Genomic DNA, 26,298 nt, shown 5'->3' on the forward strand with positions numbered 1-26,298 from the left:
TAAATATGATCACATTAGTATGTTTATAAAAAAAACTTCATTTTTGAAAATACGATAATTAATGAACTGAAATATCAGGTTGAAAATTAAATTACTTCTTCAGAAAAAGTACACTTTAACAAATGGGATTTTAGAACTATCAGAGCAATAAATTGCCTTAGATAATTTTAATCAAATTTTAATAACATTTAAATAAAAATCAAATCATTCTGATTATATTTATGTTAAAGGCTGCATGACATATGCATGCTTGTATAACTTCCTGAGTTTGAAAGCTTTATGTGTTGCAAAAAATGCCTGAAAAGTGAAAGACTATACTCAATCATTTGAGAATGGTTTTTTCTGCCCATTCATTCTTCATTGCTGTATTTCCATTTCCAAAGTTCCTAATTTCCCAAGAAGGGCACAGGGCTTCAAAACTATAAATGGCTAACATATCAATATCTACTGCTTATGTCAAACAAATCAATAGGGATAATAAATGATTTAATGCTTCAGTGCATACAGTTATACAAATATTTATTCATGTTCTTAGCGTTCTCAGAGTTGATCAAAACCTATTTGCCTTGAAAATTTTCTCACATAATTGTGTTTACCTATGCTATCCTTTCAAATTCACATTTAATATTTAAATTCTGTTCTGGGGCATCCCAGAGAACCAAACTTGTTAGAAATATTTCTATGCAATCATTTTCCTGATGTGAGGTTGAAGTGGTATGGTGATTTTATTCATTTGGATTCCAATATGAACTAATGGTTCTAAATAACTCATTTCCTTCATATGGATTCTAATATTATTTGGACATCTGTTAAATCATTATATTTAATTGAAACACATACTTTGTAGTTGATTAATAGCTCAAGACAGTCTATAGAATATATGACATAAAATCATTATTAATCAGTACTAATGAATCTTGATTGTGAAACATGCTTCTCTGTTAAATTTTATAAAGATAAGTGAACACTAAAATACAGTCCACTTTCTATGAAATCATCATTCTTTCCTTCAGTGCATCAAAAATGTAAGCTACAGGAGAACTAGGACTTTTTTTGTGCTCTTTGATCTATTCCAATCACATGGAAAATTGCCTGGAAAGGATTAAATACATCTCTTCCTCAGAGGAAATTGAAGTGCACAGACCACCCATCTCTACTTTATTCGCTGGGTAAGACATAATGTCAACCAGAGGCTCAAATCCAGGAAACCAAGTTTGGGCTCCTGTAGTTGAAAGAAGATGTGAGGCACAGTTGGTGTTTTAGTCAGCTTTTTCACAGCTGTGACTAAAGGACCCACAGTACAATTGTAGAGGAAAAAGGGTTTATTTGAGAGCTCATGGTTTCAAAAGTCTTAGTCCATAGAAGGCTTCCCTCATTCCTTGGGGCTTGACGGGAGGCTGAGCATCAATGGCAGGAGAGGGTAACAGAGGGAAACAGCTCACATCATGGTGACCAGGAGGCAGAGAGAGAGGTCTCCACTCAAAAGATACAAATATATACCCCAAAGCCAAGTCCCAATTCCCATCTCTCCAGCCATATCCTTACCACTCCAGTTAATCCAATCAGGAATTAATTATCTGATTGGGCTAAGGCTGTAATCTAGTCATTTCTCCTCCATGCCTTCTTGCATTGTCTCACACATGAGCTTTCAGGAGACACTCCAGCTAAACCATAACAGTTGGGATAGTACATATGTTTTATTTGGAGGTAAATGTAGACAATTGCCAGTGCCTAGCTGTCGGTGCCATCCCTCAAGTCATCCATAGGCACTTTTTATAGGCAGGCCAAACAGAGAAGGCACATTACCAACAAATTACATAATGGGTGCATGCTTACAAGCAAATGAAGGTAAGTAGGCAGGCTACAGTATAATAGTACAGATTTTGAAAGAACAATTGTAATGGAAAACTTAGAAGCAAAAGGAAATATAACCCTATAATAATTTTGTCAGAATTGTTAAGTGAGCACAGAAACGTGAAGAACTAAGCACATTTTTTTTTCCATTTTGTTTGAAACATAAAGGAAAAATAAGAAATGGGTAACTCCAGTAGATAGTCAATATTTGAACAGATGGAAGATAAGGTTAAAAAAATCAATACGTCCATCTGTTTAGGTTCTGTGTTTTCTAATTAAGAAGATAATCTTCAACCTGGAAGAACAGGATAATTCGAAAATAGTTTTGGAAGTGAAATACATGATTGGAGGGGGCTTGAAAGTGACCACATACTTTTAAATGAAGTTATGTTTTCTAGCTGAGGTGCATTAGATCTCAGGACCAAAGAATTATAGAAATGACTTCAGGTAGAGAGATACCACTTGCTTTAAAGATTCATGGGAATAAGAAAGGTGATAGAAGATACACCATAAATATCATGATTTTCCCAAGGAGAAATTTGTAAAATCCAGTATTAAAAATGCCCTCATATTCAAATTCTCTCCCAATATATGCTATTTATATGATTTGTGGGGGTACTTAGCAAACATAACCAGATTCTAAGTATCATTTATTGAGACTATTGTAGCAATAATTTTTTTTTTCTCATTGGGTTTTTTTTTGGGGGGGAGAGAAGATTTATATGAATTTACTGTGATAAACTTATTGGCAAATTTTGGGTATAAATAAATAGTTATGATGAGTTTTTGAATGTTTTATAGTTAATTATAGACTTATTCTAAGGGGATTACCTAATGACAATTTAAAAAAATCTGGATAGAGTTCAAGAGTTCTGTTTTGGATATGAGATGTCCCCTGCAAAACTCACATGTGAGACAATGCAAGAAGGTTCAGAGTAGAAATGATTGGATTGTGGGAGTCAACCCAATCAGTGAATTAATCCCTGGTGGGATTAACTTAGTGGTACTAGAGGCAGGTGTAGCTGGAGGACGTGGTTAATTGGGGGCATGGTTAACGAGTATATATTTTGTATCTGGAACTGGAGTGTCTCTGTTTCACAATCACCGTGAGGTGAGCTGTTCCCTCTGCCACACTCTTCTGCCATTGTTCTGTCTAACCTCAAGCCCCAAGGAATGGATCCAGTCTCCTCCGGAATAAGGCCTCTGAAACAGTGAGCCCTCAAATAAACTTTTCCTCTCCTACAGTTGAGCTGGTCAGATTATTTAGTCACAGCAGAGAAAAAGCTGACTAAAACATGCTCCATCTTATTCAACAATTTAATAATTTTTTTTAGATCAAGATACAAAATTCAAGTTTCTCACAATGTAAATTTTGTATAATAGCTATTATGTTGATTGGCATCTCATTGAAAGTATATATTGTGAAGGAGACTGGAACTTCAGAGAACATTCCAAACCAGTGGCTAAGAAGATGAAGTAAGCAACACGTGCAAACACTGTAGAGAAAGAAAGAAAGAGAACTTGAAATATCCAGTCCCAGAAGAAACAGAGATTATAAAAGATCAGGGAAATCTGTTGCCATCTAAGGTCAAGCAGAAGGAATCCTGGACTTACTTTTTTAAGACTGGAATCCTCCCTTGTGTTTAATGTATGCCAGTCCAAAGGAAGAGTATGGGGGTGTCCCTAAGTTGCAGAAGGAGGAAGAAAGATAAGTCAGAAAGAAGAAAATGAATGTAAAACCTGTGGTGATAGTATTTCAATTTTTGGAATAATGGAAATTCAGTCAAATAGGAGTAAATTGTTATAAATAATTAGGTGAAAAATCAGTAGAAAAAATATAGAAATGAGTAACATGGTTGCTTAAAATATAGAAAATGGTCCAAAATGATTATTTTTCCCTATAAAGGACAAAATCAACAAAATTTGACTCTTATTTTGTTTTGCTAGAAGGGGCTGTATAATTTAATCTGTTGAGGATCACAGACAAGTCAAGGTGGCACCTGACACTTTGCCAGGAGGAGTGGTTTGAGAAGTAATGGCAGTGAGCTGTTAAGATGATGGAGATTCCTTAATGACTGACTGCTGTGTCTAGATTATGTCAATTAAGTTAAGCTGTGTATAATTATTAAGATGATGAGGATTCCATCCTTAATGACTGATTGCTGTAATTGGATGATGCTAAATTGAGTCAAGTTGTGTATTCAGTTATGTATATATACCTTTGCTGTCCTACAATAAAGTGGCTCCCACTGTACCAATCTTCACAAGTTGCTTGTCACTACCCTGACACCCCCCCCCAGTAATTTTGCCCAGCCAGACTGCATTAATCTGTGTTTCAATAAAACATGATCAGGTAGTGGGGATTAAGAAATAATTACAGAGAGTTTGAAGGAAGAGAATAGTGATAAGAATGGAGAAAAGAGCCAAAACCATTGGAAGGTAGACTTCACAGAACTTAGTATCCACTGACTGAAAAGAAGCAAGTGGAGTAATATGCAATCATATCTTAAAAAGGGTATAGAAAGGACAGTGATACTGCCTGGAAAAAAAGAGTGGTGTCATTAAAATATTCTTCCAGCAAGGCCAATAAGTGAGAGGAGAAAGGTAATGGCGCTTCACACATCCCAACTTGTAGGCACCTCTCCCATAGGAGAGATGTGCCTGTCTGCCCTGAAGAATAAATAGTTCAATTCAGACAAGCTTGTTTCTCTACCTGGTTCATTACATATAGATAGAGTTCATTACACATTAACTTAAATCAATAAGTGCTCATTCTTTAAAATTGCATGTTAAATTATACTCTAAACACACTTTAGGAATATTTTTCCAATCTTTTAAATTAATACTGTAACATGCATGCAAGAAAAAGAGCAGAGATTCATACGTACATGGTTTCAGTTTATGATAAATGAGCTCATCTTTAGTACCAAAATTTATAAACGAAGCATTTTCATCACCTCAGAAGACTCCTCTGAACCCTTGAAAAAAGTGCTGCTTTCAAGTAAATAATCTCTCATTTCTAACCGCCTATGGTTACATAAAGAACAATATAATATTTATTCTTTAATGTATTTCTTTTGCTAAAATTATGCTTTTGGGATTCATACATATATTTGTATATAATTATAGTGTTTTTCTTCTTATTGTATAATGTTTTATTGAGTGAATATACCACAATTCATTTATCCATTCTGACCTTGATGGACATTTTGTGAGCATTTGGAAGTTTCTAGATTTTGTATATTAGTAATTCTGCTCTTCTGAACATTCTTATATACAGTTGGGGTATGAACATATTATGCCTTTCTTTTGGGTGTGTGGTAACCAGGAGAAAAATTACTGGATCAAAATTATGCATAAGTTCAGTATAAGTGGACTGCTAGTTTTTCAAAGTGGTTGTACCATTTACAGTCTCACTAACAGATTCAGGGAGCTCAGTTTATTCCACATTCTCATTACCACTTTAAATGGTTAGAAGGTCTCATTTCAGTTTTTCTAGTGAGTGTGGGGTTTTATGTTTTGTATCTCTAACAACAGAAAAATTTGAATATTTTATTCATATTGATTTCTTAGTTATATATTCAACCTTATAAACTCTCTGTATAAAATTTCTTTATTCTACAGCTTTTTCTATTTTCTGTGGTTTGTATTAGCTCTCTATATACTAAGAATATTTATCATTTATCATATATATGTATATGTATTAACATGGACATCTTTCCCATTCTATTCTTTTTCCACTTCAGTTATTTCCTTTGTGTCTTCTCAGCAAAAAAATTCTCAACAGCAATATAATTCAATTAAAACATTTTTCTCCTTTATTATTTGCATTTGTTATATTCTTTTTAAAAACTGTACTCTAGGTCATGAAGTTGACATCATATATTATCTTCTACAAACTGTACTCTCTCTTTTGTACTTTATTCACCCACAATTCATTTTCTGGATGGGGTGATAAAATGATCAAACTTAAGTTTTTAGAAATACTGTATTTTCCGCTTTGTACAGCAGAGATACTTTTGACTACTATCTGATGTCGGTATAAGTTTTTATATGTAGTACTCTTTTCCAGATCTATTTTTACTTTGATCTAGTTTTTATCTTTGTGATAAGGCCATGGTGTTTTAATTATTATCATTTTACTTATGTCTTAATAAATGTCCATAGAAATTTCCAAGTTTATTCCTGAAGAATGCCTGTAGGTGTATTGGACTTTTGCTTTTTAATATAAATATTAAGATCAGCTTGCCAGCTCTCTCAAACACACACACACACACACACACACATACACACACACACACACACACACACACACACACACTGATGTTTTGACTGAAACTACATTGGTTTTCTAGAATTGATATTTTTGCAACACTAAGTTTTTCTGAGTATCAAGGTTCATTACATTTCACAAGATATTTTTTATTCAAATATATTTTTTTTCCTATTTAGAAGTCTGATATGTTTTGTTATACTGAGTCCTAGACATTTCCAGGATCCTGTTTTGTTTTGTTTTTGGAGGAAATTTTCAATAATATAAAAATAATACATTGTAATCCAATAATTTTATGGCTTTAGTTTTTTGCTGTGTTTATTCACAGTAGCCTTCTGGGAAATCTTACTGCATATTTTTCTTTAGTTTCTCTTATTTCTATAATCTCTTCTTTCTGCCTTTCAGTCCTTGATATTCTTTAGGGGTTGTCAAAAAGAGTTATAAACTCTACTATTCTCATTATACAGTTATGTTGTAGAAGTCTCTAAACCCATGCTGTTCAGAAATCCCTTGGGTAAGCATTTTCTGTCACAGTGGTCACCTGAGAAGTGACAGTGATGAAGTAAACCACCTGTATGTGTTGTGACAAGGGCAGGGCAGATAACCTTGGTGTTCTATTTTCCCATCAGGTATAACAGCTGTTTACTCAGATAAGTCACTAGTAGTAATAATAATTTTTAGAAAATTTCTTTCTAAATATTGATACCAGGAAGTAAAAAAACTTAATGACATACAAATAAATAATGATGAGTGCTATGAAAAATGCAAATAGCACCATTTCAAGGAGTATTATCTGCTTGGTACCAATCTTTCCCTGAATCATCCATCATGATAACAAGGAGCATAAATACAGAGGGAGATAACATTGGAGAATCAATGAGGGAAAATCAATTAAAGAATTTCAAATGCGGCCTCTTCCCTGCCCCAAATCCATGTGGACACAAGTCTCAATGTACATTTTGATGAATAAGGAAAAACATTTAATTATTTCCAGCCAGGCTGGCAAACATATCTTTTGTTATGTTGTTTTAAATATTGAGGGCCCATGCTTAAGAAAACAATAGTTCAAGGGATAATTGACTTATAATAATCTCTCAGAATGCTCACGAAGCATATACAGTGATAAAGTATAGCTTCAAGGGTATGAGTCACTTACTTCTACAATAAAAGCTGTTTTAAACTAGGAACAAACACAACCAGGGGTTGGGGGTGTGGCTCAAGCGGTAGCATGCGTTCAGCCCGCCTGGTTCAATCCTCAGCACCACATACAAACAAATGTTGTGTCCGCCGAAAAACTAAGAAATAAATATTAAAATTCTCTCTCTCTCTCTCTCTCTCTCTCTCTCTCTCTCTCTCTCTCTCTCTCTCTCTCTCTCCCTCTCTCACTCTTTCTTAAAAAAAAACACAACCAGATTTGAGCTTAGGAAAGATAAAATGCTAAAGAACCAAATTCAAACCTTCATTCTATGATTTTTGCCCACAAAGAACTAAAATGTTTATCAAGTACCTACTATACATGAAAAGAAAAAGGAAAAAAAGGAAAGAAAAAGCAAAACAAAACGTGTTTCTTCAAGTAGTTTTCATGCAGCAGACATTAAATATTCTCATTTAAAAATTGTGAGTTGTCTTTGAATTCAATTATTATTATCCTGAAGATAGCATAGAATCTGACATGCCAATTTCAGTGGGGACAAAAAAAAGCATCTACTTTCTTGTTATAAGAAAAATCTGGGACTTTTTCAATTTAATTGAAGATATATTAGAGTACTTATTCTTAATATCTTGGAGCCAGTGTTAAGGAACACTGGCTTTGCAAAATTTTAAGTGACAAATGTTATTTCAGAAAGCACAGAATAACTGGTTGAAGCAGGCACCTCTTTCATGAGACTGATTAGTTGTAAATAAGCTGTAGAGTGGATAAAGAATATTACATTCCTAGAGCTATTTGAGAGTCCTTGGGAAGGTCAATCTGTGAAAATATATATTTTCCATAGTTTTTAAATATAATTGTGACTCTAGGTCTGAAAAACAAATGCATATTTCCTATTTTCTATCTTGTTTTAGAAACAATTTTCTAAAACAAGATAGAAAACCTTCAGAATTGTGAACTTCATTGTTTTAGTTGGAAATAATGCAAAAAAAAAAAGAACTTAAGGGAACATCTTTTTCTTGCCCTTTCTGAATAATTATGCTTGTCAGCAGCATTGTTTCATGAATTAGTTCATAAAATTGTTCTATAATACTTTTTTTCATCCCTCTCTATACATAATTGGGCTAACATCATTTTGTATGCGTTCTAGAACAAGGCTGTCAAAACTCAATGGGAAGTCTAAAGAGTGTCCACATGTTAATTGAAAATAGGTAACACAAGGTAATATTTCAATCACAGATCAGAAAGCAGAAACTAAGACTTGTCAAGTAATGTTTCTGAAGTGTCTTTCCATCGATTAGTTTCTGAGATTCACAGGGAAGATTTCTTAAGAAAAAATTCCTGCTTATTTTTGAGAAAATTATGTTAAAAAAGAGAAAGCTTTGAGAAAACAGAAAGAAATTCAAAAAGAAGAAAAAAGGAACCAGCAGAAGTCTCTTGATAGTGCATTTTTACTACCAAACTACTGAAAGCTTCTGAAAGAAACTACAACACCAGTAACAGCAACCAGAGACAAATCAAGCATTTACTATCAACCATTTACCATTCAATCTACTTGACTATGTCTATTTTGAGCAGCAAGGACACTAAACAATTAACAACAAAAGCTTCTGGTGGGAAAACCATATCAAAGACTCAGTGCAATACATAAAACCAAATATCAAAGTATTTCAAATTTTAGCCTCAGCATCAATACACTTAAATTAAAATTTTTTGAATTTTATGAGCTAGTAACTAAATTCTCATTGCTAATTATGGGATACATGATAAGGCAAAGTGCCACGTTGCCTTTTCTTGCAACAATATGCAAAGTACTTTTTAAAGCCATGGTTGTTGTCAAATATTGAAGTAGTTTTTTCTTTTTTTTAAATTTTTTTTTATTGGTTGTTCAAAACATTACATAGCTCTTGACATATCTTATTTCATACATTGGATTCAAGTGGGTTAGTAGTTTTTCTTTGTTGTTCTCATGAAAATCTTTATTTTCTAACCCCCTCCTCACACACACTCTGATTTTCCATTAACCAAAGATCTAGGTGTTATTGTATTCATTTTATAAATGAGGAAATGAGGCACAGAGGAATGAAACCATTGGTCCAAGACCACACAGCTTATAAGGCAGCACACTGACACTACCACGGCCCTGCTCAAGGCCACGCCTCTTCTGGGCTACATTTCCTCTATAGGTCAGGATGGCCATTTTCCTGAGTTATGCTTCCATTCTTAATAAAAACACTATAGTGAGGTTTTTAAAATTTACATTTTAAAACCTTCATGACCCTCTGGCTATTTTTTATCCAATTTGTAAAGTAAGAATTTCTTCTGTCCATATGAAGTGGTTTACCTTATGAAATAGGCTTCTTTTCTTTTTTCTCTTTCTCTTATACATCTCAACCTAAAAATACAACAGAAGATTTTGTTAAAAGCTTTGCAATTTTCTTTGAATGTATATAGATTTTTAAATATTTTCCAAAAAGAGAAAAACTTAAATGGAAATTAAGCAGTTTATCATTTTTAACCACGCAGAATACATTTATTAATTTCTGTTTACAATTTGGTGTCTTCAAAATCCATTACTTATTGACATTCATTTATATATTCAATTTCTCATGGAAATGTTGCTTTCCTATTTCTCTGTAGATAATAAAATTCTCTTCCTAGGGTTCAAAATTACTGAATAAGTTTAGTTAATAGTTAGGTTAATTTTTAATCATTGTTTTATTTTTCCTGCAGTAAGAACTAAGATACTATAGGATGAGCCTAATACAAAGTGGAGATTTTGGTTCTCTGTCTTATTTACTTTTTGTGAGAACATAAGTTAAATGTAAGTAAAACTCAATATTCCTTTCAACACATTGAGTAAAATATACACTTGTTTTTATATATAGATAGATAAATCTAGATATAATTGATGTAAACATTAACTTCTCAGTCAGTAATACATTACGACCCATATAAATAATCCTCAATAGCCAAATATTTGTGAATAAAAGAATCTAAGGTCTTTTCGTGTCAACATTCTTCTCCTGTGTATACTTTAATTACTTCTGCATTTTTTTCTCTTTGCATACTTCTAGAATATGAAAAACACTGTACATTTGGGGCTGGGGATGTGGCTCAAGCAGTAGCGCGCTCGCCTGGCATGCGTGTGGCCCGGGTTCCATCCTCAGCACCATATACAAGGATGTTGTGTCCGCCGAAAACTAAAAAATAAATATTAAAAAATTCTCTCTTCTCTCTCTCTCTCTCTCTCTCTCTCTCTCTCTCTCTCTCTCTCTTTAAAAAAAGAACTCAATAATTTGAATACTTTTAACTGAGAATCATCATTTCTATCTTCTTTTATTGTTATGCTTAATGGTTTCATCTGTCACTTCTCCTAAAAACTTTCATTTACTTAAATGTATACTTTCATTGTGGATTGTGATTCCCTTAAAATTAAATCTCATGAGGAAATCAGACATACCGTTGTGCATTTCTATCACATAATAAAGCTGGGCAGATGATGTTTATGGTGTGGTGAGACAGCTAGAGTTTGATAGCTGTAGTAAGACTAATGAAAGGAATGGCAGTTACTGATGAGCATTCACTAGGGTGACGGGGACCTGTGTTGGTCTTCCCTTTTCTTCTATTCAATAGAAATGTGTTTGACTGAAGAATTTTTCTCAGGTAGACCTTAACGGTTACTTCACTAATGATCCCAATTCCAACCAGTGACCCAGAAATGAAAGACTATATTTCACAAAACTGCTGGCCTGGACTCTAAACAAGACTCACAAAATGTCATGTCCTTGAAAACAGGAACCCCAACATGCTGGTATATGCCTGTTACTCAAAACTGAGTTCAAAAATAAAATATTGAATGGGCCACAGAAGAAGGTTATGTCTAAGTGTAAAAAAGAAACACAAATCTTTTCTCCTCTGTATGAGAAACATTAGAAAATCTGAAATGTGATATTATGTTGGTACAAGATCAACCATACAAGTCCTTTTATACACTAGTGCCATTTCAATATTATTTATGACTCCAAGGGGACTTTTCAATTTATTTTATGATTTTTAGAAGGTATGGATTTCAGAAGTCCTGCTGAATCTAGGTTTGTCCACATATAAAACAGTATTAAATCTATTTTAGCACTAACAGACAACTTAACTGATATTCTTTTATCTAAATGATGATCATGTTGACCCTCTTTATAAGAAAACTTTGCCTAAAATTTTCTGTTTCAATAAATGGCAAGGCTTTTTTTTTATTCTTGCAACCAAAGAGAAGTACAAATTAAATTTAACAAATATTGAATTTAAATATGATAATAGTATATATGAAAGATAAATGTAATAGCACTCTGCATAGATATTTTCTGGACTCTATATGCTTCTAATACTTACAGATCATAATAATGACATACTTGCTTACCCAAATATCATGGAGAATGATTGATTAATGTATCTATCCATCTATGCGTTCATTTGACTATCATGCTACAATAGTGGGTATGTAAAAGAATTACTTATGTGATTGCTGATTGCTTTGCATTGGTCTTTGCTAAGCAATTGCTGCTGAAGTGTTATTCAAAGTGCTCTACAACTTTGCCCTTCCCCCAGCAATGTATAATTTCCAGTTTTACCACATTCTCCTCACCTTTTAGAATTTTCAGATTTTATATTTTTGGGGCATTCTAACTGATATATAGAGGAATTTAATTGGATTTCAATTTATGTTTTCCTAATGACATAGATGTTAGCTCCTTCACATAAACTTGTTTGTCATGTACACAGGTTCTTTAATAAACAATGGATTCATATATTTGTCCGTTTAGTTCTAGTTAATTGTTATATTTACTTCTAATATTTTAACATGTTCAGGAGATGTCTTTTATAAGATTCATAACTTCAAAATATTTTCTCCTAGTTTGAGTTTTGCTGCCTTGTTTTATAGATAATATCTTTTGATATTCAATTTGTCTTGCTTGTTCTGTTTTGGGTTGCTTTAGACAACTTATTCAAGTGACATTTGCTTAAAGCAATGTCACAATTTTATTACTACATTTTTTCCACAAATTTTTTAGGTTTTGCTTTTATATTTTGGACTATAGTAAAATTGGACTTAAATTTTTTCTTCTTCTTCTTCTTTTTTTTTTTTTTTTTTTTTTTTTTTTTTTTTTTTTTTGCCAATATGTGAATAGCCAGTTTAAAACACTGGTCTTTACATTGCATTGTCTTTGCTTCATTCCTTGCAAACAATTGAGTCTATCTGTACCAATTCCTGTATTATCCATTTACTACCATTGATTTAGGTGTGTGTTATGTTGCTTCTACCAAACAAACTTTTTCTGTAAAGGACTGCATGATACATATTTTAGGCTTTGTAGGACTCATTTTTCTTTATAATTTTCATTTCCATTTTATTTTTTAAAATGTAAAAAAAATAAAAAATAAAATCAAATCAAAGGGCATTCCAGTTTGTGGTCAGTAATTAGCCTTTCAGCATGTGCTGCATTGTGTTGGCCTTCAGGGTCCTGTCTTGATTCCCAGCCTGCCAGTGACTGTGACAAATTTACATATTGTCAGTGTTTCAGTTTTGTTCTTTTATTGAAGAATAGTTTTGGCTATTGAAATTTTCTTCTTTTATATATAAATTTCAGAATGAGTTTGTTGATTTCTATAATTTTTTTCTGAAATTTCAGTTTTTGATTGACATATTGAATCTTTAGACTTATTTGGAAAAAAATTAATATCCTAAAAATATTGAGATTTCTAATCCATGACCACAAGACATCTTCTTTTATTTCTTTTTTTAAATTGAAAGAGTATCAATTTCAACACAGAACTATTATGCATATTGATTAGATTAATATGCATTTTATTGTTTATTATTATAAATCATAAAGTGGGTTTTTAGATTCCAATTTCCAGTTGTCCACTGCTAATAAAAATACAACTGATTTTTTTGTATATTAGTATTATATTCCATGAACATTATAAACTTATTCATTTGTTCTAGAAATAGTTTGTTGTTCTTTTTTTTTACTTAATCATTCTTTTAATTAAGTCATTTAATTAAACAAAAAAATTTTTACACAAATTATTGATAAATAAACACAACTTGGTTTGGAAAATGAAATACAATTTAATCATATGTATATAGTTGTATTCATAAGATAAGTTTGCTCAATGAAAAGCTATATAATAATGAGAAACATTAAAGGGTCAAATTCAAGTACAAAGGAAGACACTCCTCTGAATTTCCATGTTTCATTGAGCATCACAAACCAACAATCTTTCAGTTCTTTTCTTGTGCATTATTCTGTTTCCATATTCTCTGCATCTGATTGGATCCCTAGATTTTATTTCATTTTTGTTGTGACATTCTCCACTGATATATATCATTGGATGCTGTTTTGGGGGTTGAATGTCCTCTGGGTGACCATTCCTACCTGTAGAGCATGCAGACTTTTCCCTGTGTTTCCAAACAGAACTCAGTCGTTATACATTTTTTAATTTATTATATATGACAGCAGAATGTACAACAATTCATATTACACAATGGAGCATAATTTTTCATATATCTGGCTGTACACTAGAAATCCTTTTTTTTCAAAAATATATTTTAGTTGTATACAGACACAATATCTTTATTTTATTTGTTTTTATGCGGTACAGAGGACTGAACCAAGTTCCTCACACATGCTATGCAAACACTCTACCACCTGAGCTACAACCCCAGCCCTACAAATAGTTTTTTTTTAGTAGCTTTTTTTGAACTTCCTGTTTGGAGTTCCTAGGTAGATAGTCTGTTGTTTATCTAATGTTGCTTTCATTTCTTTCTTTTCAATATTTACACCTTTTAATCTTTGATCTGGTCACATGCACTGAGTAGGCCCTCATGTATAATACCAAATGAGTTGTGCTGGTGAGGATCAGTATCTTGTTCCTAGTCTCAGGGATGTAAAGCATTCAGAACTTCATCATGTATAAGTGCAATTGTACACAACAGGTTTTGTTTTAATTTATGATACCCTTTATCAAGTTGAGAAGTTTCCAGTTCTCCCACAGATGGGACATTTTATCATGAATAATAGTTGAAATTTGTCCTTAGAGTGATGGATTTTCAAATGCTGAACAAGACTTTACTTGTGATAAATTAGTTTGATCCCAATATATCATCCAGTTTATATATTGCTGGATTCCATTTCTAAGTTTTTTTTTATTGAGGACTTTTTGATCTTTATTGATTATGGGTATTTATTTTAATTTTATTTTTGATCAAAGTGTTTTTCTATTCTTGAGAGAATGGTTATACTGAACAGATAAAATGAGAAGAATCCTTTTTCTTCTACAGTCAAGGAGTGTGAAAAACTTGCATTGTTGCTGCCTTGAGTGTATTGCAGATTTTAGGCTGGGCTGAAGGTCTGTGGTAGAGCATTTGCCTAGCAGGCACAAGGTCCTGGGCTCAATATAGATCTCATTTCAAAAGTATATTCATATTAGATTGGAAGCATGTGTGTGTGTGTGTGTGTGTGTGTGTGTTTGTGTGTGTGTGTGTTTGTGTGTGTGTGTGTATGTGTGTGTGTGTCTGTTTTAAGGTTAACTGTGACTTCAGTCTAAGTATTCCACCTAGCATTATTCAGATAGACTTTTTCTTCTTGAGTGATTTCTTTGTAATTTGTGTCTTTTAATAAATTGATTCATCTAATCTAATTTGTCAAATTTGGGGTATATAATTGCATTTAATATGTCCTCAAATCTTTTTAATTTAACTTAATTAGAATATTTGGAATTTGTTTCTTCTCTCTGTTACTTGGTTTTTCTAGCCAGCATATTATTAAGTTTTTATATATTTAAAGTTTTTCTATTGAGTTTTTACTTTCACTTCATGAAGTTGTATGTTTTATTTATTTAAAATACTCTTTTTGTGTGTGTGTATAAATCAGTTACACAATAAAAAAAAAAACCACTGAGGAATTTCTGATACTGTCTTGCTCCTAAGAATGTAGATTGCCAAAGTTCTTCTGTTATTCCCTACTGTCCCCTCTTATTATGAGTTAGTATCTGGCTATCAAAGAGAACATTTGGCCTTTGGTTGTTATACTCTGTATATGAATAATACGTCAAAATACATTATATTGCCATTTATAACTATTAAGAACAAATAAAAAATAAACAAACAAAAAGAAAGTAGATTGTTATAGTTTTATATACACTGACAGAAAAACACATGCCCTTTGATCAGAGGTGGCATTTTTATTCAAGTTGAAAGCAACACCCAGAGCAGTTTCCTAGCACTGATGCTCCTGCTGCAAGACCAGATGGACCACAAGATAGAAATCCTGAAATCAAGAAAAAACTGTCTTTATAATCCTCTGGTACACTTGCTCATCCTCCCCTCCATATAAAATAGTCTGGAAACATCTTCCAGGAGAGAAGAGAGGTGTCTGTAGATTTATTAACACAGAATGTGAGCAAAGGTATTCAAGCAGGGGAATTAGGTAGTTGTATGATTCCAGGTCTTTCCAAAGGTTCTTATCTTTTTTAATATAATTTTTCATTTGTTTTAATTAGTTACACATGACAGTACAGTGATCTTGACATATCATAAATTTGAATCAGATGGCATATAATTTCTCATTTTTCTGAGTGTACAGGTTGCAGAATCACATTTTTATTTTTTTGGAGACACTAGCTTTCAAGTGTGTTTCATAAAGACTCTTGAGTGACATGATCGGAACTGTGCAAAAATATCGAGACAACAGTGGCATAATATCTTTTAATAATTATGTTAAGTTTTGTTTTTATTTTCTTGAGATGGAAGATAAGATCATAGCTGTATATAGGTCTGAATGCAAAGCAGTTAATGATATATATATATATTTCTGCCAAATCCTGTTTTATGTGTATTCTTCAATTTTTAATGTTCATTCAACGAAAATATTGTCTTTCTTTTATGATATCTTCTTCAACCCACCCATCTTAGAAGTGGGGTAATTTCCAAATATTTTTAGGATTTTTCCAGATGATTTTTGTTATTGTTTTGTAGCATAGTTACCTTATAATCAAAGGATATACATTATATAATTTCAGTTCTTTAAATTTGTATACTTTTTCAATGGCCTCAAGTATTTTTATCTTGGTGATTGTTCCCTGGGAAAAAAGTTGGATTCAACTGTTTTATTTCTGCTATTAGATTATCATTTATGACTCATTCCTATTTTTTAACAATTTTCCTCTATTTGGCATACACATCCTTAATCATTATCTTCACTACTTTAAGCTATTACTTGTCTATGCAATAAGTTACCCATTGCCTCTCCAATTCTCTTTGCTAGTGTTTTCATACTATGCAATGCAGGAAATTTTCCATTAGGTATCAATTAAGTTTTAAAATATTTAAATATAGAAAAATTACCTTTTTTATTTCTTCAATACTAGACTCTTCAAAATTTTGTTTGTTGACCTCTATTTTCTCTATTTTTATTTAGCATCATAATCTCTTTGTCTGAAAATTTTTCATATATATATATATATATATATATATATATATATATAATTAGTTTAGATCTAAGAGAGTTTGGCTATTAAATATATATAGAGAGATATATGTATATATACACATATACATGAATTGAGATATATTTATATACATCTATCTCTCTATATATATGTATATACATTTCTCTCTCTCTCTCTCTCTCTCTCTCTATATATATATATATATATATATATATATATATATATATCATAAAAACATATGTACAAACATTCTTGTTGAGTACCTACATACAGGGGGAATTTCTAAGTCATGATTCATATTCATGTTCAATATTATTTGATAAATATACAGTCATATCTGCTTAAACTGTTTACCAGATATATACAAGAAATCTGAACTGTGCAAATCCTGAACTATCCCCACCTTTAGCTATACTTGTTATTGTCATTCCTTCTCATTTCTGTTGAATGTGAATGTTGAATTTTATTTTGAAATTAATTTTAATTTGCATGTATGTTTAGTTTTCACTTTATGGATGTCAAATTAAATAAAGCACCTTTTTATGTTTATTGACTGCTAGTATATTAGCTTTTAAAATATGCCTGCTTGCTTTTCTGCCCATCTACCTATTTCGTTTTCTGTTTTTGTCTTTCTTTTGGTTTGTTTGTTTTTTTGTTTTTCTAGTAGAAAATCTTTCAAGTCCTTATAACTTTTATTTCATTTTGTTTTCTAATGCACAGGTTAGAAATAGAACAAGCTGAAAATAAGTGAGGATATTAGCATCCTGCTCTACCAACTTCAGAAAATACTTTCAGAATTACATTACTTAGTATTATTTAGAGCAAATATCTTATATATATTTTAGCAGTTAAAGAATGCACTTAAATAATAGATATTTAACTTGTATCTGCTTTTTGTAAGAAATAGATGTCAAATATTGTTATTAAATGAAAGTATTGTAATACATTATGAGACAACTATAGCACATATACATTATTCAAAATTGTAATAGATAACTAAACTCAAATTTAACTTAAAACATCAAAAACAAGAATACCTGCTTCATTCATAGTGAGTTTAAGGCCTTTTAGGATGAATTGATTTGGATGCATTTCTACATCTATAGAGATGATTGTATAATTTTTGTTTTATTTAATTTAATTATATAATTGATTTTAAAAAATTAAGCTAGGGCTGGGGATGTGGCTAAAGCAGTAGCCCGCTTACCTGGCATGCGCACAGCCCTGGGTTCGATCCTCAGCACCACGTACAAATAAAGATGTTGTGTCCGCCAAAAACTAAAAAATAAATATTAAAAATCTCTCTCTCGCTCTCTCGCTCTCTCGCTCTCTCTCTCTCTCTCTCTCTCTCTCTCTCTCTCTCAAAAATAAATAAATAAATAATAAATAATAAAAAATTAAGCCAATTCTGGATTAAACCCAACTGAATTGTAAAATATATGTATTTTACAATTGAGTTGGTATATGTATTATGTTTAAAAGGTATAACTATTTTAAAAATTCAAATCTCCCGTACACAGGGTTCTACTGGATTTGGTTTGCTAAAATTTTATTTCAAATTTTTCATTTTCATGTCGACAAGAGTAATTTTCTCTTCTGTTAAATCCTCAGGTTTTGTGTTTAAGGTTCTGGTTTATAAGAAAAAAATGATGATAAAATCGTAGTGATTTTTTTGGTCCTTAGATGCTTTGTATAAGATTTTCATTATTTCTCTTTTGATTATTATTGAAATTCATTGCTGAAAACATCAGAGAAGAGATTTTTCTTTGTGTGAAGGTATTTTAAAGTTTTGGTTATATTATTTATATATAACTAACATATACAGAATATAAATATATTATTTATAGCTTTATATTCTTACTAAGTTAATTTGCTTATATTATCAGCCACTCAAATGCACTACAGTCATCAAGTGTATTTAGTAATTTTGTCTATCTTATTTTAGTTCTGCCATTTTTCTATTACATCTTTCAAGTCATAAAAGTAGAATTGTCACATTATTTGCAGATTAAAACTCTTGGCATAGTAAATTGTACTTCTTTATCTGTAGTAATTTTTCTTATATTAACATCTACTTTTTGTTCAGCTTCATTTAAATTAAAGGCTTCAAATTATAGCTTCTATTTATGTTTTACTACTATATAACTTTAAAACATATTTTAGCTTCCTGGCTGATTTTCTAATCCTGATATTTTTTGTCATGTAATTGTAACATTTAAAAGACACATTTCCCCTCATAGAAGACAGGTGGAATTGTTTTATGTGTGACCAGAAAGCAATTGTTGAAGTGTCCCTTCCCACAATATACATTATAGAAAGAAAGAAATTTAAATGGTTAAAAACACCCTGTTGAAACTTCCTTTCTGTTATACAGCACACTTGATGTTTTTCAAGCTTTAAATATGAATAGGAAAAATTTGTGTTTTTGTGTCCTGGATTTTATAAGAAATTCTTCTATTATCATAATGATCTTACTTTCTGGAAGGTAAAAATGTAATGGAAGACATCAAACATATCTCTATTTCCTTTACTGAAATGTATAAACAAAAAAATAGGGTGTGACATATTCACTCCGATGTAAGGAATTGTTCACTATGCCTTGCATCTGGCACTTGTAAGTGTTCCTGTTTTACTATTATTGTAATTGTCTCTGGATATCTTTTTTATTGCCACCAAAATAAAACAAATAAATAAAAACAAAAACCCATAATACACTCCCACATTCACACACAAAGACAAAAAATTACCAAAAATTCTAATAAATTTAGGAAAGAAGTTGGATCAGAATAAACCAAAAGGTGAATGAAAGGAGAAAACCATAAAATAAGCAGAAGACTGGGGGTAGGACATGACAGGGTGAGATTGGGAAAGAGCCATAAATGTGCACTTAAGACACCTAAATGTCAATACCTGCTAAAACTGGGGATCCAAATGTGGGCTCTCTGTGATTCTGAAACAACCATGTACTGCTACTGGGTAGAGGAGCAGTGCCTAAAGTTCTCTGTAGAAACTACTCAGTCCTGATTGAGTGGTATGAGAGCAGGCAGAAACAATACATGAAATAAGGGGCGGGGCTTGTTCCAGAAGAAGTTCACTTCCAAACAGAGGCTTCATTTCCACACTGGCTGGACCTGCAAGCAGCAGCATGGTAACCCAATCCAAGTTTTTAGTAGTTCTATAATTGTTCGCTATACAATTACCTCAGCTTCTCTGTACATTTTAACATTTACATGATAAAAGTTGTAAAAATATGTCTTTGAATTATCCAACAATTTTAACCATTATGCAAAGTTTAAATACTAAAAGGTCATACATTGTAAAAGAAATTCAAATTCTTGAATATGGTGAAGACAGCTACCCACAGAGAACAGAAACCACCAAGCATTGGCCCATGGCTTCCCAAGTTTCTGAACTCTCTCACTTTCTGTACTCGCTTGCCTGGGGACCAACAGTTTTGAGAGTGAGGGCAGTCCACAGACAGTGCTTTGAGCTGTGTTTATACTATTTTTCCCTAATGTACATTATATTATGAGATTAATATTTTTAAAAATATAAAATTATATTTATAGTGTATGCTATATGTGTATGTCCAAGGCCCTGTGTTAAATCTCTGTCATCAAAAATGTAAAATAAAAGCAGAAGAGAGATGGGCATGGTGGTACACACCTGTCATACCAGCATCTAAGAGGCTGAGGCAGGAGGATCATGAGTTCAAGGCCAGCCTCAGCAACTTAGCGAGGTCCTAATTAATTCAGTGAGACCCTGTCCTGAATGAAATATTAAAAATGGCTGTGGATGAATCCTGAAATCTAGAAGTCACAACGTTAATCTGCAGAAATGCTAAACCCAGGGGCTAAGTGTATTTGTAGACTATGTAACTCAGGAGGTACCTGAGGACCCAAGGTAGATCTGATAGGGATCCATGCCAGGGCTCTGGACAGGGAGTAGGACACAGTGCTGCTTCCAAAAAGCTTTCAGTTAGTGCAGAGTGCTTCAGCCCTGGCACTATTGACATTCTGGACTGTTCCAGCTGTGAGGCATGGTGTGTGCATTGCAGGAGGTTTAGCAGTGTCCCTGTCATCTACTCACTTGATGGTAGTAGCACCTATGCATAATTGTGACGAGCAAAACATTGCCATATGTCTCCCTACAGACAAATCAACTCTATCATGAATGACTGGCATAATACAAAATATTGATAATCACTATTAACAAGTACTATAATATGCCAAGTAGTGAGGAACTTTAAAATTCTCATGGAAAGATAACATCCATGAAATTTCTATATCCTGTCAGGCACAGTGGTTTACACCTATATTCCCAGCAGTTTGGGAGTCTGAGGGAGGAGGATTGAAAGTTTGAAGCAAGCCTCATGAACTTAGTGAGACCCTAAGCAATTCAGCAATTCCCTGTCTCTAAATAAAATATATAAAAGGACTGGAGATGTGGATCAGTGGATAAAATGCACCCTGAGTTCAATTCCTGGTACAAAAAAAAAAAAAAACAAACTTGTGTTTCTTGCTGGTCACAGTGGCACATACCTATAATCTTAGCATCTTGGGAGACTGAGGATTACACATTTCATGCCAGCCTCAGCAACTTGGGAAGACCATGTCTCAAAATAATAAGAAGAAAGAGAATCAGAATAGGCTGGGGATGCTTCTCAGTGGTAGAGCACTTGCCTAGCACATGCAAGGCCCTGGGTTCCACCCTCAATACTGAAAAAAATTACATATCCTAGGTGATATTTATAATGAGAAGGAAAATGATAAGCAACATCTATACTGTTCTATGACTGTGAAACAGCTCCCAATTGTATTGGGATTCAAAGATGACCAAAATCTATCCAGTAGGTTATTTTACTGAATGCTCACAATGGTCTTCCAAATAGTTATTATAGTATGTACTGAGTGAAAAATAAACCAGAATACCCAGAAACACTATTCCTTTCAATATTAGGATGCTGAGGTTGATGCTTAATGTCTCCAAGGCTCATGTCACCATCACCACCACCCACATCCACCAAAATAATACTATCTATGCAGGGGACACACATATGTATCAACTACCTACTGTTCTAAGGTCATCAAATTATTTAATGCTCATAAATTCCTATAGTATCCTTCCATTATACAGAAGGATAAGAGAAATTAGAGATTTAGCCAAAGCTAAAGTGTTATAAATTGGTAGGTGAGGGATTTTTACCTGCATCACAAAAGTGGTTCTTCTTTCCAGCTGCACACACAGGGAGACAGATATTCAATCCTCATTATTAATAGTTTCTATGTGTGTAAATTTTCCTACCCACTATATTTAATTTGTAACCTCAAAATCAATGCTCTTGACACCTTCATGGTCCTTTATGAATATACACAGAGCAATGAAAACTTTTAGCCACCAAGTGTGCATGTACCCACCTAGATCATGCCTGACCTTCTTATTATTTCATGGTCACTATCAACATCAAGCAGCATTGATGGTGCAGGACTGAGCTATGAAAAAGACAGAAGACAGGCTACAATTGGGGGCATGCAAGATGACCATCAATAGATAAAGCTGCCTGGGCATCACTGATGTGAGGCTAAAATACTGACACGACAGTCATGTTACCCAGAGTGAGAAAGATGCCAAACTTTTTCCAGCAGCTCTTTTTTTTTTTTTTTTTTTTTTGAGGGACTGGGGTAACCCGGGATTGAACTCAGGGCCACTTGACCACTGAGCCACATCCTCAGCACTATTTTGTATTTTGTTTAGAGACAGGGTCTCACTGGGATGCTTGGTGCCTCACTAAGTTTCTGAGGTTGGCTTTGAACTTGTGATCCTCCTGCATCAGCCTCCTGAGATGCCTGGATGACAGGCATGCACCACTGTGTCTGGTCTACCCTGTACACTTCAGGGTAAAAAATGGTCACAGGTCAATCTGTAGGCAGCTGTGCACACTTCAGAGGTGCAATAGCTCTACCCTTTGCTTCAGGCCACTATGACGGTCCAACATTAGGCAGAGATAAGCCATGGACACCGCTGCCCTTTTCTTCCTGACCATGTCCATACTCAGTAGTGTATCCCAGATGGATAACACAACCCAGAATGGCGTGGCAGAAATATCTACAATGATCCCATTGAGAGAACAAAATATCAACAAAGAATGTTTCCTACATTGCAGCATCCTAATGGTTCACAGTGAGAAGAAATGCCATTTCTTTGCCTAGAATGACAAAAGGAAAAAATAATCTTCAAGATAAGACATTTTCATTTTTGAGGCACTGATCTACATTATTTGGTGACAAAAGGAGCACTCCTATGAAGAAGAGGGCCCTAGGGGGTAGCTTGAGAAATAACTCAAAAGTGTACAGTTGGGGTGGAGTATGAGTGTCTGAGTGATGGAGGGGGCTGGGGATATGCTAGGGGGGTGGTGCATACCTGTAATTCCAGCAGCTCAGGGGGCTGAAGAAGGAGGATGGCAACTTCGAGGCTGGTCTCAGCAATTTAGTGAGGCTTTAGGCAACTCAGTGAGTCCTTATCTCAAAATAAAATACAAGAAAAGGGCTGGGGATGTGGCTCAGTGGTTAAACACCATGGGGTTCAATCCCTGGTACAAGAATTAAAAAAATGTCTTATATAGAGTAAACAATGTGATAAAGACAAGTGTTTGGTTCCTCAGAATTCCACAGTGGCTGATTCCAGGGAGAAAATCAGCCATAGGTAAAACTTAATTATGCTTTTGGAGGCCCTTGGAGACTCCTGTGTGAAGAGAGTGATGTATGCTTGGCACAGTCTGGGGAAAGAGGGATGCCTGTGGGAGAGAAGACACAGCCAGGAGGAGTGTGTGGCTTTTAAAGGGTAATTCTGGACTCTCAAAGGGAGGAAGGAACCTATTTCCCCCACTTACAGCTGCACCTGCTTGCAAATGGGACAGAGCAAAGGATTTAGTCAAGTTTAGCTCTGATTTAGACTTGCTCTTGTGTGACTTTTTCTAACTTAAGGAAACTTCAAATTAGCAATGTTGAAATTTTGCTGAGAGGTGACAGTATAGTTTCGAGTCCACAGCATGAACCCTGAAGCCAGGCTGTGTGGGTCCCCATGGAAATTCTGTCACTTACAAGCCATGTAACCTTGGGCTAGCTTCTTGATCTCTATGAACTTCAGTTTTCTCCTTTCAAAAGAGGTTTTATGCCAGGCATGATGACACACCAGTAATCCCAGAAGCTCTGGAAGCTTAGGCAAGAAGACTGCAAGTTAAAACAAGCTCAGCAACTTAGCAAGGCCCTAAGCAACTTACTTAGCAAAACCATGTCATTAAATAAAATATAAAAAGAGCTGGGGATGTGGCTCTGTGGTTATAACAAAAGAGCTGGCTCTGTGGTTAAGTTCCCCAGGGTTCAATCCCTGGTACCAAAAAAAAAAGTTACAGTGATGTTTAAATGAAGAAATATACCTAAACCACTTAGCACTGTACCCAGCACACACGTGGTATTAATTAGTTGTGTATTTATAAGCTTGTACTGGCTCCAAAGAGTCATATGCTAACATGTCTCCCCAATTCCAAACTGAGTGTTATCAGTCATTACAGCAATAATTTGTTATATGTTTACCAGCATAAGGCACATCAAGAATTTTTAATATATAACTAAAGCACAGACTGGTTTATTTCAATTCTTTGCTTTTCTATAGATGACATAAACATTTAGAGGTTGCCCCCCAATCCTCAACCCACCAACCAATACTCTCGTGCTCTTCAAACTACAATAAAAGGATGCCCACAGGAGGTTAAAAACATTGTACTGAAAATGCTTTCAATACACTTAACCCACCAAATATCAAATCTCAGCCTGGCTTGCCTTAAACAAAGTCCAGTGGTGTGAGTCTACTGCAGAGCAAAATCACTGACACCATACCTCTTTTTGTTGTGAGGGGGTACTGGGGATTGAACTCAGGGGTGCTCAATCACTGAGACACATCTCATCCCCATTTTGTATTTTATTTAGAGACAGAGTTGCACTGAGTTGCTTAGGGCCTCACCAAGTTGGTAAAGCTGGACTCAAACTTGTGGTCTTCCTGCTTCAGCCTCCCAAGCTGCTGGGATTACAGGTGCAGGCCTGCACCCCTGTGCCCAGCACAGAGCTCAATTTATAACACAGTGTGGTAAACCTCATGGAATTCACTGAATATTGAACTCAAAGTGAAAAAAAAAAAGAGTGGTTGCCAAGATCTGCTCTCACATCACTGTAAAGTTGAAATATTTTAAGTCAACCCATCGTAAGGTGGGGGCCATCTCTATTTATGGAGTGCTATCAATCTGTCTAGCACAGACTCGCTCATTATAGGGTACAGAAATATCATGAAGGTCCAAATAACAATCTCCCTAACCTATTTCACAAAGATAAAGCCATGAGGAAGAATCAAACTCACCCCCACTCCCTGCCCATCAACCTCTGCTCATCTCTTAGGTTAAAGGAAGAGCAAGCAGGAATCTGTCACCAGCTAGCTGGGGAGAATTTCTTTGTCTGGAATCATGCTTAGTACCACCAAACTTTATGAGCTAGTATTTGTTTCCTCCCCCAGGAACCTCAGGTCTTTGCCCAGATAATGTGGATAAATACAGCCTGGCCCTGAGGCTGTGTCATCTGCTGCTCTACCTGTACTCCTACTATATACAAACCTAGCAAAACCATCATGGACCATAGGAGGGGCACACAGAACCCCATTCACGATCTGAGTGAGAATGTATCAGGACTCCAGAATGTGTCAAAGTGCTTTTTTCTACCACTTTCTACCACTGGGAGATATTCATTTCACCATTTTTAGCTGTGTCTTATGATGTAAGCTACTTGAAATTGTGCATGATACATTAATCACAACATCTAAGGATTATAGAGAATATATTCTTTTAAGCACTTTTTCTAACTCCTTTTTGCAACCCTGTGAAGTATATTGGTAATACTCCACTTGACAGGAGGAAAAGCTGAGCTTTAATAAATTAATTTGTGGGCTGGAGTTTTGGCTCAGTGGTAGAGTGCTTGCCTAGCACAAGTGAGGCACTGGGGTTCAATCCTCAGCACCACATAAAAATACATAAACCAGATAATGATATTGAGTTCATCAACAACTTAAAAACTATTTTTAAAAATGTCTCTAGTAAGACACTAATTCACACAAATATGCAGATCAAATGTCTCTGTGACTTAAAACTGCTCCCTAGCTGGGCATGCATGTAATCCCAGCAGCTCAGGAGGCTGAGGCAGGAAGTCAGCAAGTTCAAAGCCAGCCTCAACAACTTAGCAAGGCCCTTAGCAAGTCAGGGAAAACCTGTCTCTAAATAAAATACAAAGGGGACGGGGCTGGGATGTGGCTCAGTAGTTGAGTGCCACTGAGTTCAATCCTAGGTACAAAAAAAAAAAAAGAAAAGAAAAACAAATAAAAGAAAGAAAAAGAAAAAACTGTCTTCCAACTCCCTTCCTCTTAGGTAGTGAAAATTTTTACATGTATTAGAGATGATTTTTTTCTCACTTGAAAA

General features: G+C 34.1%; 1 long non-coding RNA gene across 1 annotated transcript; it reads right to left on the minus strand.

Annotated features, from left to right (window-relative positions):
- Window positions 1-1,678: 1,678 nt before the first annotated feature.
- LOC144374162 (uncharacterized) lies at window positions 1,679-23,303 on the minus strand. Its single transcript, XR_013433645.1, has 5 exons — window positions 23,205-23,303; window positions 17,992-18,062; window positions 9,622-9,672; window positions 3,469-3,537; window positions 1,679-3,350 (listed from the first exon to the last, which is right to left on the minus strand). It is a non-coding gene; the product is annotated as an uncharacterized LOC144374162 (long non-coding RNA).
- Between the last annotated feature and the right edge of the window lie 2,995 nt (window positions 23,304-26,298).

This window comes from Ictidomys tridecemlineatus, unplaced genomic scaffold (assembly GCF_052094955.1).
Source record: "Ictidomys tridecemlineatus isolate mIctTri1 unplaced genomic scaffold, mIctTri1.hap1 Scaffold_600, whole genome shotgun sequence".
NCBI classification, from domain to species: domain Eukaryota; kingdom Metazoa; phylum Chordata; class Mammalia; order Rodentia; family Sciuridae; genus Ictidomys; species Ictidomys tridecemlineatus.